This window comes from Microcebus murinus, chromosome 10 (assembly GCF_040939455.1).
Source record: "Microcebus murinus isolate Inina chromosome 10, M.murinus_Inina_mat1.0, whole genome shotgun sequence".
In the NCBI taxonomy this organism is placed as follows: Eukaryota; Metazoa; Chordata; class Mammalia; order Primates; family Cheirogaleidae; genus Microcebus; species Microcebus murinus.
The window spans coordinates 65,335,289-65,350,266 of record NC_134113.1 but is presented as its reverse complement, the minus strand read 5'-3'; the positions used below and the strand labels follow the sequence as shown (position 1 = coordinate 65,350,266).

The 14,978-nt window shown below is 39.6% G+C and overlaps 1 protein-coding gene across 1 annotated transcript in view; it reads left to right on the top strand.

Annotated features, from left to right (window-relative positions):
* The window catches only part of TAFA2 (TAFA chemokine like family member 2), a 422,620-nt gene that overhangs the window by 227,833 nt on the left and 179,809 nt on the right, over positions 1-14,978 (top strand). The window lies entirely within an intron of this gene.

The window sequence follows — 14,978 nt, the reverse complement described above, 5'->3', positions numbered from 1 at the left end:
GGCCATTCTTCTGTCTTCTTTAGAAAAATTTCTGTTCAAGTCCTTTGCCCACTTTTTAATGGGGTTATTTGATTTTTTCTTCCTAATTTTCGTGAGTTCTAAGTATATTCTAGTTATCAGTCCCTTATCGGATGCATAGGATGCAAAAATTTTCTCCCATTCTGTAGGTTGTCTGTTTACTTTCATGACTATTTCTTTGGCTGTGCAGAAGCTTTGTAGTTTGATCATGTCCCATTTATTTATTTTTGTTGCTGCTGTGATTGCCTTTGGGGACTTCTTCATAAACTCTTTGCCCAGGCCGATGTCTAGGAGAGTGTTTCCAACTTTTTCCTCTAGAGTTCTAATAGTTTCATATCTTAGGTTTAAGTCTGTTATCCAGCGTGAGTTGGTTTTTGTGAGAGGTGAAAGGTGTGGGTCCTGTTTTAGCCTTCTACAGGTGGCTATCCAGTTTTCCCAGCACCATTTATTGAAGAGGGATTCTTTTCCCCAGCGTATGTTTTTGTCTGCTTTGTCAAAGATGAGACGGCTATATGAGGATGGTTTTATATCAGGATTCTCACATCTGTTCCACTGGTCAATATTCCTGTTTTTGTGCCAATACCATATTGTTTTAATTACTACAGCTTTGTAGTATAGTTTAATATCTGGCATATTAATGCCTCCCATTTTGTTTTTGTTGCCTAGAATTGCTCTTGATATTCGGGGTCTTCTTTGGTTCCATACGAAGCGTAAAATTATTTTTTCTATATCTGTGAAGAATGCTGATGGGATTTTAATAGGTATTGCATTGAATCTGTAGATCAGTTTGGGTAGTATAGACATTTTGACGATATTGAGTCTGCCGATCCACGAGCATGGTATGGATTTCCATCTGTTTACATCCTCTGCTATTTCCTTCCTCAGTGTTTCATAGTTCTCCCTGTAGAGGTCTTTTACCTCTTTGGTTAAATATATTCCTAGGTACTTTAATTTCTTTGTTGCTATTGTGAAGGGAATTGAGTCTTTGATTTGGTTCTCAATTAGATTGTTGTTGGCGTATATGAATGCCTCTGATTTCTGTGTATTAATTTTGTATCCTGAGACTTTACTAAATTCATTGATCAGTTCCAGGAGTTTCTTGGTTGAATCCTTGGGGTTTTCTAGATACAATATCATATCATCAGCAAACAGTGAAAGTTTGATCTCTTCTGCCCCTATTTGGATACCTTTGATTCCATTTTCCTATCTGATTGCTGTAGCCAAGACTTCCAGCACTATGTTGAATAGAAGTGGAGATAGTGGGCAGCCTTGTCTGGTTCCAGTTCTAAGTGGGAATGATTTCAGTCTTTCCCCATTCAGTATGATGTTGGCTACGGGTCTGTCATATATGGCTTGTATCATTTTTAGGTATGTCCCTTCTATGCCTATTTTCTTAAGTGTTCGTATCATGAAAGGGTGTTGAATTTTGTCAAAAGCTTTTTCTGCATCTATTGAAAGAATCATGTGGTCTTTGTTTTTGCTTCTGTTTATGTGGTGAATTGCATTTATAGATTTACGTATGTTGAACCATCCCTGCATCCCTGGGATGAAGCCCACTTGGTCGTGGTGGATTATTTTTTTGATAAGTGTCTGGATTCGGTTAGCTAAGATTTTGTTGAAAATTTTTGCATCTATATTCATTAGGGATATTGGTCTGTAGTTTTCTTTTTTTGTTGCATCCTTTCCTGGTTTTGGTATCAGAGTAATATTCGCTTCATAAAAGGTGTTGGGGAGGTTTCCGTTCTTCTCGATGTTGTGGAATAGTTTCTGCAAGATAGGTACTAGTTCTTCTTTGTAAGTATGGTAAAATTCAGGTGTGAAGCCATCTGGACCGGGACTTTTCTTTTTAGGGAGATTTTTAATTGCTGTTTCTATTTCAGCTGTTGAGATTGGTCTGTTCAGGGAATCTATTTCTTCCTGGTTGAGCCTAGGGAGGCTGTGTGTTTCTAGAAATTTGTCCATTTCCTCCACATTTTCCAGTTTGTGTGCATAAAGATTTTTGTAGTATTCATAAATTGTATCTTGTATCTCTTTGGGATCAGTTGTGATATCTCCTTTTTCATTCCTGATGGAGCTTATTAGAGATTTCTCTTTTCTGCTTTTCGTTAGCTTAGCCAATGGCGTGTCAATTTTGTTTATTTTTTCAAAGAACCAACTTTTTGTTTTATTAATCTCCTGAATAGCTTTCCTGTTTTCAATTTCGTTTAGTTCTGATTTGATCTTGTTGATTTCACTTCTTCTGCTGGGTTTGGGGTTGGTCTGTTCTTCTTTTTCCAGCTCTTTGAGTCGTTTCATTAGATTGTCTATTTGTGATCTTCTTGCCTTTTGGTTATAGGCATTTATGGAGATAAACTTTCCTCTCAGAACTGCTTTAGCTGTGTCCCAGAGGAGTTGATAACTTGTCTCTCCATTGTCGTTTTCTTCATAGAAGTTTTTTATTTCCGTCTTGATTTCTTCATTTACGAAGTAATCATTTAGTAGGAGGTTGTTTAATTTCCACGTTTTTGTGTAGAAATGTGAGTTTCTGTTAGGGTTGATTTCTAGTTTTATTCCACTGTGATCTGAGAAAGTACATGGTATGATTTCTATTTTTTTAAATTTCTTGAGATTTTCTTTGTGTCCTAGGATATGGTCAATCTTAGAGAATGTCCCGTGAGCTGATGAGAAGAACGTATATTCAGTGGATTTTGGGTAGAATGTTCTGTAGATGTCTGTCAGACCCAATTGTTCTAGAGTTTTGTTTAAGTCCATTATTTCTTTATTAATTTTCTGTTTGGAGGATCTGTCTCGTGCCGTCAGTGGGGTGTTGAAATCTCCGGCGATTATGGAGTTGCTATTAATCCATTTGCTTAGCTCCAGTAAGGTTTGCTTTATGAATCTGGGTGCACCTAAGTTGGGTGCATATATATTTAAAATTGTTATCTCCTCTTGTTGGACTGTGCCCTTCACCATTATATACTGACCCTCTTTGTCTTTTACTACTTTTGTTGGTTTAAAAACTAAATTGTCTGAAATTAGAACTGCCACACCGGCCTTCTTTTGGTTTCTATTTGCTTGGAATATTGATCTCCACCCTTTTATTTTTAGTCTATGTGCATCCTTGCAGGTTAAATGTGTTTCCTGAAGACAGCATATACTTGGCCTGTATTTTCTTATCCATTCAGCCAGCCTATGTCTCTTGAGTGGAGAGTTTAAGCCATTCACATTTATTGAGAGAACTGATAGGTAAGGTAGATTACTGATCATTCTGTTGGGTTGGATGTTGTTGCTATGATTTCTGTCTTGAGCCATTGTAATATCTGGCCTTTAATATCTTTGGGTTTTGGTTGTTTTTATATCCGTGGATTATTATTATGATGTTCCGTGGGTAACGCTGTTTTAAGTACTTCTTGTAGGGCTGGTCTTGTCTTGGTGAATTCTCTGAGCCTTTGCTTGTCTGAGAATGTTTTTATTTCTCCTTCATATATGAAGCTTAGTTTTGCAGGGAATAATATTCTAGGCTGGGCATTGTTTTGTTTCAAAAGAGTGAGAATGGGGCCCCAGTCTCTCCTTGCTTGTAAAGTCTCATTAGAGAAGTCTGATGTTATTCGAATTGGCTTTCCCTTGTATGTCACTTGCTTCTTTTGTCTTACAGCTCTTAGAAGGGCCTCTTTAGTTGATACTTTGGTCAGTCTGATGACTGCATGACGTGACGTCTTCCTGTTTGCATTGAATCTCCCAGGGGTCCTCTGGGCTTCTTGAACTTGTATATCGAGATTTTGAGCAAGGCCTGGGAAATTTTCCTCTATTATATCTTCAAAAAGCTTGTCCAGCCCTTGAGTGTTGTCTTCCTCCCCTTCGGCTAAACCTATGACCCTCACGTTAGGTTTTTTCACATAATCCCACAGCTCTTGTAGGCTTTGGTCTTTTCTCTTGTTTCTCTGCTGTATTTCTGTGACTGATTTATTTAATTGGAAGGTGTTATCTTCAAGCTCTGAGATTCTTTCTTCTGCTTGATCTACCCTGTTCTTGAGACTTTCCACAGTATTTTGTAGTTCTCTGAGTTGATTCTTCATCTCCAGGACTTCGGTTAAAGTTTTCTTCACTGTGTCAATCTCTTTGTTGAACCTTTGTTCCATTTCTTGGAGGTTTTTTGTGTTTTCTTGGTGTTGGTTATTGAGTTGTTGTTGCAGCTGGGTGAGTGTTCTTATGATCCACATACGAAATTCCTTTTCTGTCATATTGGTTGCCTGATTTTGGTCGGTGTCCGTTTCTAGGGGGCTGGTGCTCCTCCTTGGGGGTGTGTTTTCCGTTTGGTTCTTCATATTTCCTGAGTTCTTTCGCTGACTTCTTCCCATGTCGATCAGTTGTTGTTTCTTTCCTTAGGTTATTGTTTGGGTATTCACACACCTTGTTTAGTTTCTGAGGCGTTAGGTGGTGCCTGTGGGTGAAATTGGACCACTCCCTGTATATTGAGTCAGTGGATGCCGTGGAAAGGCTGTGCAAGATGCCGCCCCTGTCAGTAGGTGGCGTTTGCTTGGAGGAACAGGCTATGGTGTTGATTTTGAGTCCTGTTATCAGCTCTCGTTCTGGGCGGAGCTGGGTTGGGTAAGCCTGCCCTCAGGCCGTTAGCAGGGGTCAAAGTTCTGTTCTCAGCTTACAGGGAAAGCTGTCAGGGCAGGGCTGGAATGGTCCCGCTCAGCCAGAAAGTCTGTAGGTGGGGGTGGGGCTGTCTGAGACCCGCAGTCTGCAGCAGGCCTCGCTTCTTTCCACCCTCCCCAACTCTGCGGCTACTCCTGGGCCTCTGCCAGCAGGCCAGACCACAAGCCACCAGGCCTCCCTGGACTGTGGTGCCGGCGGGGAGGTTCCCTGCACAGGAACGCCACCGGGGTTGGGCGCAGGGCCTCCTCCTGGGAGGAGGGTTGCCCTCTAGGACGCCGATCCGCCCCTGGAGGCACACAGCCCTCAGTAGGCTGTTCGCGTATAATCCTTCTGTGCCCGGGGCAATGCTAGCCCTCGGTGCAGGGGATCTGGTCTGCAGGTCCGACCTCTGGGTCCCAGAGTTCAAACTGTATTCCCACCAGGGAGAGGATTTCCGGTCCTAATTCACCCACAGGGAGCCCAAGCTGGATCTATGTCTCTCAGCCTCTGAGTCGGCACCGTTTTCCTGGGAACACGGTGCCAGCAGCACCTGGGAGGGCGGGCGGGGTCCCAAACGGGAAGGTCCCGTTCCCTGGAGGTGCCTCCGGCTGGTGGCTGTATTGTCTCTCTGGGCAGCCGCGGGTAGGGTCGGCGGAGGGGAGGAGGAGGCAATATGGCGCCTGCCGCGCGGCTCGGGTCCGTGCACACGGAGGTGCCCGGAGGAAGTTGGGAACCTGGTGCCACGTCTGCTACAGGCTCACCGTTGGCAAGCGGCGGCAGTCTCTGGGCTGATGTCCGCAGGTCTCTCCACCCACTGGGGAGCCCGCCAGCAGTCCCGAATGCAGGGGAGGGGAAACAGCAATTCCACCTACCCTTGCCGGTGGTCTCCGGGCTGCTCCGGTGGTCTCAGCCTCCAGTTCTCCTCCGCAGCCTCCTCCCGTGGAGTCTCCCGGGGTCTCAGGTACCCCTCCTTCCGGCCCTTGTCCGCTGTATGCTCGTCTTCTTGCTTCTTTCCTCTAGTTTCTGCTAGAATTGGTCTTTTCTGTCAAAGGATAACATTGTTATCTTAAGCCTTATATAATACTGTAACTCGCTTACATCCATACCAGGATTTGGGTTGAAATACTTTATGGTCTTTCCATTGGAAATAACTGTAAGTGGAGTTTTTCTTGGTTATATAGTGTCAAATGAAGAATGATACCATCTTAATTTTGCAATATTTTGCATCTGCATTTGCTGGTGCTATTTTCATATAGTGAGCAACAGCTTTGCTGCAAAATAATAAAATATTCGACTTCCTCATTAAAAAAATAATAAAATAAATTTGTTTTTCATTTTAGTGAGCTAAGGCATGCGGCCTCAAACTGGAGGAAAGGTAGTTCATAGGCAATTATTGCAGAGTGTTTCCTAAAATTTCAAATTTGATGCCTTTGGAGAGAGAGATATCCCCAATTTATCACATTTCCTACAACTCCTTATGGTGCTTCACTAGACCTTCTTCTCCCATTTATATAACCAGTGTGGATTCTATAAGCTTTTCACTCTATGATCCAGACCTATAGGGATGCTTCTTTTCTGAGATAGGATGAGACTTACAAGCTCTTATACAAGTCAATTAAGGTCAGAATGGAAACCTCTGATTTGTAATGAGGTCTCTTTTCATGTTCCTTGATGATTTTTCTTTGATTCACCTCTGTTTTATCATGGTAGTTAAAAAATCTTTTTGAAGAGGTATTTTTTTTTTCCCACTGTACTAAGGGGAAGTAAAAGAGGAGTTTGTTTCCACACTTGGTTGTCAGCATGATGATAGCAGCAGTGAGCAGAGTGATTCCAGCAAGAAGAGGAAACAAGGAGCAAAGTTAAGGCTTTTGGTCCCTCCCCTGTATATTGTTTTTCCATTACCAAAACTTTGTAGGTTCTATGTTTTGTTTGAAAAATGACTTGTGAAAGATTGCTGACCAATGTAAACATAATAGGAACAGTATATATATATTTTTTCTAGTAGCCATGTTTCAAAAATAAAAGAAATACGAAATTAATTTGTACAATGTATTTTATGTAACTCAATATATCCCAAATATTGTAATTTTAACATGTGGCTCTAGTCACAACTTAAGTGCTCAATAGCCACATGTGGCCAGTGGCAACCATAATGGACAGCACAGATAGAGAATCAGAACCACATGCATTTTTCTATGTATAAACTTCCCTATAAAGAACATGTTATAGAGAAATGAGCACTTTGAATTCCAGCTCTGGCTCTTACTAGCTGGGTGACCTTAAGGAAGTTAATAAACTTTTCTGAGCCTTGGAATTCTCATGCACAAAGTAGAAATTAATAAATACCCCCTTTGAAGCTTAAATGAGAAAAAGTATGTAAAGTGCTAGCACACAGACGCTGGATAAATTGTAATTATCCGTATCATTAGGTTCCATTGGGAAGTTTGGATAAAATTTATAAGTTCTTCCTGAATAAGGGCTAGATGTGAATTGCTAGCTAGGAGGATGAGGCATCAATTTCTATTTGGCATTGGTCTGATTCTTCTTTGAGGTTCTTTACATCCTTTTCTGTGTCCTGTGTTTGTAGTTTTATTGCTCACTGCCTTCATCTGAGCCTTGATTCTTGTTTTCTTAATGTTATTCTGATGTTTCACCTTCTCAAACTTTTGGTGTCTCTTCCTGTAATCAATCCTGGTTCCAACCCCAATTCTATTTGTGACTCTGCCCAGACCTGATGTTTGCATTTCACTCCTCTGGTACCAAACCTAGTTTTGTTCATGCTCTGCTCCAGACAACAAACTAGGACAGATAAACCTGGTCATTGAATGCATGAGAAAGGTGGGCCTCCTAAAGCTTTGAGGTGATCTTCAGTAGCTGTACCTCAGCCTGACAATGAGTTCACTATAAGATTTAATTTTGCAGCAAAGGAAACACTAACATAAGGTGCTGTGTGAGTGCAAAATGTCATGATTTAACTCAGACATGCAAAGAGTTAAACACAACTTAGCTTGGTGGTCCGTGGAACTTGCCTGACTTGGGAATTATAAGAGAAATGGTAGGATCGTTGATTGGAATTTTCAGACGATTGGGCCAATCCCAATTTCTCTTTGTTTAAAATATTTGCCAGAGTCTGAAACTAGATGGCTGAAGAGAAGATAGGAGCACAGAGTAAAGAATCAGGGAATGGATCTTTCTGCTGCTGAGTGATTATAAGAGTGCTAATTATCTTAAATTGCTTTATTTATTTTTTTTGGTAAAATGCGAAATCTGAACCGAAAGAACCTTTCCAATCCCAGTCTAGAAAGTATAAGGTAAAGTGAGTATGGCTATTTGATTCTGAAAGCTGTTAGGACAAAATACCAACAAGCACGACCTTTGCGAACATCTGTACATGATGTCACTCTTCAGCCAGGCAGGCAGCAAGCAGGCAAATTACTTGTCTTATTTTTGCAAGTCCTAAAGACAAAGAAACAGTCAAACATGTGATCTTTGAAATAAATGCCTCCTAAAATAAAGTTGCCCAAATCATTGGCAGTGTTAGAGATTTGAAGAAACACAGATGGTTCAGAGTTGCACAGGGTGAATTTATCAGCAGTGGTGGCAAAGGGGACGTTAATTAATGACAATAGAACTGGCTGTTTTTTGCTCTGCTGTGTGGAGTCTTGCCCTTCATCTAGTTTCAAGATCCAGCACAATTCCTGCTTCTTTCACAGTTTTTTCCTTGAGTGTTATTTTTTCTTCTTATAGTAGATCTCAGTCTATAGCATGAATTTGGTGAGAATTATGCATAACCTGGAATTAATACCTCTCTAGTTATCTTGACCAGCCCACACAATCCTATTGTTAGTTAAGGTTTCTCATTGTGATGTTCTATTTTCCAATTAAACCGGGAGCTCCTTGGAGGCAGGGGCTGTTGTTTATATCACTTTAAACCCCAGCCCTGCCCAGCAGGTGCTTTTGATTATCTGTCTCAGAGTCGACCTGTGGGGAGAATGTCATCCACTGAGCTCAGAGACTGGCAGAGTCACAGCTGTTCATTCACCCCAGTCGCTTTAGCTGTTGGTTGTGCTCAGCTAGCTGTACCTTGTGGAAGTCAGGAGAGAGAGAGTCTCATTCCAGCAGTTTTCAGTTAGTCATATAAATTACATTCTTAGCACTCAAATTATAATATCAATGGATAAAATAAGAAAACATCTCCTTCCATACAGGGGATTGTAGTCCTAAATTCCCAGTATCATCTTATTAGTTCATGCTTTGTGTTCTGAGGGGCTGAGAGGGAGACTTTGGATGGATCTGCATAACCCCCAGCCCTCAACACACACACACACACACACACACACACACACACACACACACACACAGAGTAAATACCTCTCGATGCTCTTTTGAGCCTTGTTTTGCATTGAAAGCTACTTACACTGTTGACTACCTGAAGTCAGGGATTTGTCACATGTATTTTTGTCCTTTCACATAACCTCCTTCAATAATTATTTGCTGAATGAATACCCCATCTTCACACATTTTAAAAGACAGTACAGGTAAGTATATTATTTCTTCCTTTGAGTAGCCTAGAAATTTTTTTCTTAAGAAGATTTTTATCAGTGAATATTCCAAACTTTGACCACTCTCTTTAAGACCTTACTCAAATTATTCACTTTGATTTTCCACAGGTTAGGGTGCCTCTCAGTTTGTGGAAAAGTTAGAGGATTTTAGATGGGATCACTTTCAATTCCCCCTTCCCCCATTCTGTAAACATTTAGTAAGTAGTTTTCTTTTTTTTAACTTATTTTTAATTTCAGCATATTATGGGGGTACAAATGTTAAGGTTACATATATTGCCCTTGCCCCTCCTCCCCCCTTGAGTCAGAGTTTCAAGCGTGACCATCCCCCAAATGTTGCACATCTCACTCATTGTGTCTACCACTGCTTATTAATTCCTTCCCACAGGACTGTCTGCACTGCCTGCCTAACCCTCACACTCTCCTGGCGCTTCTCATGACTCTGTGTCTTTGGTAGACATTATTCCTTTGCTCTCCCCACATGTTGATCTTTCTATAGGGATTTATCTTTTTCTACAGCTCTGATCACATCAAACTCTTTCCTGGTGGCCTCTCAATCTTAACTCTCTCCCATATGCTGAAGACTCCCAAATGTGTTTTTTGTAACCTAGATGTTGCCCACTAGGTCCAGAGTCCTGTATACAATGTCCTGTGGGCCATCTTTGCCCCTGAGGAGAGTCTGCCTCACCTGTCCTTGTATTCCCAGGCATTATTAGGATGCTTTGGAATTGGACGACTCTTCTCATACTTGGTGACTTACCTCCATTTTTACAAATAAGAAAATAGAACCTTGAAACTGTTATGACTTCAAGGTCAAAATACTTGTTATAGTTTATGAATTTGTGACTGACTACTCATCCTGTGCAGGGGCCCTTGGTGCCCTTCTCTCCAGATTTCCTGATATGTGAACATCCTTCATGTGTCCATGGGATTACAAACTGACATCTCTTGTAACTCTCTGACAGTGAAATGCAGGCTCCTTCACGCAAAACTTGCTTTCTGAAATTGCACTATCGGATCACTCCAGGATTAAAAATTACACTTCAAACCAGGGAACAAACTGACTTTGGGGAAAAGTTAATATCAGTTTGGTTTAGGTTTGCTAAGAATACAGCATTCTGATCATACGATGAAATATAGGAATGGGAAAGACCATGAGATACTATCTAGCATTCTAGCTCATTTCTTCATTCTTAGATGCAGGTAAAGCTATGTTTATGTTGCTCTATAAAGAGGTTTGCCTAAATTTACAGTGAATATGTTCATATTCTTTGATGCTATTATATATAGTGGATCATAATTTGGTGTCATATTTTGGGGATCTAGGCCTATGGTTCTTGGCAGACTTAAAGTTCTGGGACATTTTAACACAATGTTTATCACTAGGTTTACCACTTATAAAATCCATGTTCTTGATATTTTCCAGAACCTGTCTGGGATCCACATCCTTGTAATAGGGTTTATGACATCATCCTCATAACTTGCCAAGGGTGTTATTCTGCAATGTGGTGGAACATACATGACTCTTCTGTTTTCGCAAATGAGGAGTCAATATTTAGGATAGTTATATGTTTTCCTGACAACCCATCAGGAACTAATATCATATCTGTGCAGTCACTCTGCATCAGGTAGTATACGAGGTCTGTCCGGAAAGTATCCAGCCATGTAATATAGAAGATAGAGATATTTATTGGAGAAGATACAAGATATAAGAAACATTGTACATAGGACAATGATACCTCATTCTCTTTCAAAATAGGCACCTTGGGACCTCACACAGTTCTCCCAGTGTCTCCTAACCTAACTTGTACATGTTCAACATCCTTAGGTATTTTGCTTGTTGCAGGCCTTCCAGAATGTGGATAACTTTCAACAGATTATCAACCATCTTTGAAGCGTTTGTATCACAATTTTATTTGTGCTGTACTCATTGCATCGTCCCCGAAAGCCTTCTGAATCATCCAAATAATTTCCGCGGAGGAATGTTCAAGCTTAAGGCAAAATTTGATGCAGATTTGTTGCTTTACTTGCTCATTTTGAATGCAATGGCCACACAGTACACATGCTCGCTCAATGGCATCTAGTGCCCCACTGACTACTAGTACAGTGAAGTCATCATTGTTCATGCATGCACATTCAGTCCACTCTCCTTGGCTGCCAGGTTGCATCGATGTCATGCAAACCTTTCTTGTTATATTAACAATGGTTGGGTACTTTCTGGACAGACCTCCTACTTTCTTTGTTAAAAGGGAGATTAAAAGTAGTAAAGGTGTATGTTAGCAACATGGTTACTGACCTTACACTTTCTCCATATATACTCAGATGAATTGATAAAGTATTGGAAAAGACAGAGCTTTGGCACCTGTGTGTAAGGGAGTATGTCTGTGTGCCTGGTGGCAATAAATAGTTGTCAAAAGCATTTAGGTCAAGAACTTGATAAAATGAGTATTTGCCATTTAGTAATTTTTATAAAGCTATTTTCCCCTGTGGATGAAAAATAAATTGTGCATTACGTTTTGCTTTCATAACCGAAGAGGACAAGAGCTTTTCTTCTGATTAGAATCTCATTTCATACTAATTTGATATAAGGACATTTTTCCTGAAGACCTTCACAGTCTTTAATATATGTAACAATGATCTGTCCGGTGATATTAACTGGTGATGCTAATTCTGTACATTTGTTTAGCCCTTTGCAGTTTACATATTTATTTATATAAAATATGAAACTTGATCCTTCATGTTAACAAAATATTAATAATGTCAAGACTATTTTAAATTTTGAGAGGTTAAGTTAATGATTTATTGTTGTTAATTTAGATCATCATTATTATAGATATTTATAACTCTCTAAATTAGAATCTTGATGTTAAGATAGTAGCAATGTTGGGTTATTGAACTATTATTTCAAAAGAACTGACAATTTATTGCTCTTTCCTTCGTGATACTTCTCATGATCATTTCAAATAATTAGTGCAGTTATTCTCTAATAATGACCTAGGCTTTTGAACAGTAATATAATCTCTCTGATATGAGAAGATAAGACACTACCTTTTAAAGATAGTCATAAAATAGTTCTTTTACACTGTAGGAGTCTCATGTACTGCTGAATTAGGTATGTTAATTCTCTGCAAAACAGAATAATACTATTTGGTGATATTCCTAGACATAATCAATTAATTGTTATGAAGTGCATACTCTGAAACTAAGAACAAAACCTCATGAATTTCCAATGGCTACTGAATGTACAATTTCCTCTGACTGTTTTTTAGCATCTATTTTTTAATGGCAACCTGCTAAAGATATTACATTAAAATATCTTTGTTGTTAAATAAGTACATCGAATTTTTTGTACAATTTCATTGAATCGAATAGAAGAGTTGAGGACAGTGAAGTGTTTATTAAATGAACCTTTAGGCACACTGAAAATTTGCAAATAAACTTTTTTAGTATCTTTCATTGTATGCCTAAGCCAATAATTATAGTATGGTTTTTGCTGGTGGAATTGAATAAGTCTAAATTTTTATTTTTGATGTATACTGAAGTTGCTAGGGGGAATCACATAGCACATGAGTTGGTGTAACTTGGGTGAGAATTACAAAAATATGTTATATATTGAGTCTTTTGTGCTAAGTGTGTTGCCTTCTTTATCTTGGTTGACCATTAGCGGGAGTAGTATTATTATTCCCATTTTATCTAGGAGAAAATTAAGGCTCTAAACTACTTGGAATCAAGGACCAAATCTTACTTTATTTTTATAGCTGTCCCACCTAGTACAGGGCCTGGCAGAGTAGGTGCTCTGTGAGTATTGACAAAGGAAACATGTAACATACTCATGTACAAACTAGTAAGAGGCAAAACTGAATTTTGAACTTATATCTAAAATCTCTGCACTCTCACTCTTATTACTGACTCTTAAATACATGAGTTTTGGGAGAATTTGTCTCACCAGGGAAAAACATAAAGTATTTTTGATCCAAATGTTCAAACTTTTACATTGGAGACTGTCTGCATTCACCCGGGGATAGTGGCTGCAAAGCCAGGGGCTCCTTGATGGCACAGCACCACTACCTGCCTAAGTGTGTTGATGCTGATCAAACTTATATTTCATCTTTATCGAATTAATAACATATTTGATACAGAGGATGCTTTGAGGTTGCTAACTTCTGTGATGTTGTGGCAATTTTTTTAGTGTCCCAATAGCATAGCTTTGAAGATACAGAAATATTCTGCAATTTCAGATGATGGATCTTGAAAAGAATAGCAGGACTTGCCAAAAGCCAGGCACTTTTCTCAAATTACTTAGGCTATTATTATTCCATTGTCTGAAAAGGCAGATAGCTTAATGAGTGTAAATTACAACTGACTTTGTAGAGAAGAAGCTTTTGCTCTTGAATTTTCCCAGAAGTAAAAATAAAAGTGAACTTTTTGACTTCATGAGTGCAGTTGCGTTTTTGTCTCGCATATATAGTAATTGACATACAGAGAAACCATAAAAATTTTAAATGACTATTTCTTAAAATTAAAGAGTAGCTCACAAATCAAGCAATTTATCCAAAATTATTAAATTTGACATGAAAATAAAAATAATTCAAGGCTTTGTTTTGTGGTGGCTATTGGTAACAGGAAGAAAGGCTTTTAAAAATTTATTTATTTAATAAATATTTGTTATTCATGCACAGTGGCTCATGCCTATAATCCCAGCACTTTGGGAGGCCAAAGTGGGAGGATAGCTTGAGGCCAGGAGTTTGAGACCAGCCTGGGCAACATACTGAGACTCTGTCTCTACAAAAAAGAAAAACAATTAAAAATTAGCCAGGCATGGTGGTATGTACCTGTGGTCTCAGCTACTTGGGAGGGTGAAGTAGGAGGATCACTTGAGCCCAAAAGTTCAAGGTTGCAATGAACTGAGCTATAGTCGCACCATTGCTCTCTAGCCTGGACAACAAAGTGAGACCCTGCTAAAAATAAATAACCTTGAGGTGGGTGAGAAGGAGAGGATAGGTGATCAGATGGGAGAAGCAGAACAAAGTTAGACTACCATTAGTCTACTAGGCCATAGCAAGAAGTTGAGATTTTCATTCTAAGTAATAGTACATTAGCAGTACATTGGACATTTCTAAATAGGGGCAGTAGTGGTAAGATTTACATGTAAAGAAGAAAACGATGGCTGTGTGTGTTGTTAGGAGAAAGAACTGTATGGTGGAAGAGTGGAAGCAGAGAGATCAGATAGGAATCAGTTGCAGAAGTGAAAGCCAGGCTTGGACAAGGATAGAGGTGGAGAATAGTGGATAGATTTAATGTATATTTAATATGAGAATAAGATGAACTGACAGGTTGGAAATGGGGATCAGGGAAAGGGAGGAATCACAGGCGATTTAGAAATTTTGGGCTTTGCCAAATGGTGATGCAATTAAGAAAAATGGGAGAGGAAGAGTGGGTGGGGGAGAAGGAAGAAAATGCATCATTCTCCTTAGGACATATTGAATTTGAGGAGCCCACTAGCTATCTATTTGTAGACACCAAATTCTCAATTGAATATCCAAGTCTAGCTCAGATAAGATGTCATGATTGGAGGAAAATTTTGTGAATGAACAGTGGGGAGATCTTATTAAAGCCGTGGGGCCAAATGAGATCATATGAGGAGAAACTGAAAACAGAGAAGGCTCTAACAGGACCTTAGACACTGCAATAACTATTGAGAGGTCAACCACAAGAGCAAATGTCAGCAAAGCACCCTGAGAATGAGGGGACATTAGGGCAGTAGGAGAGCCAAGAGTGTGA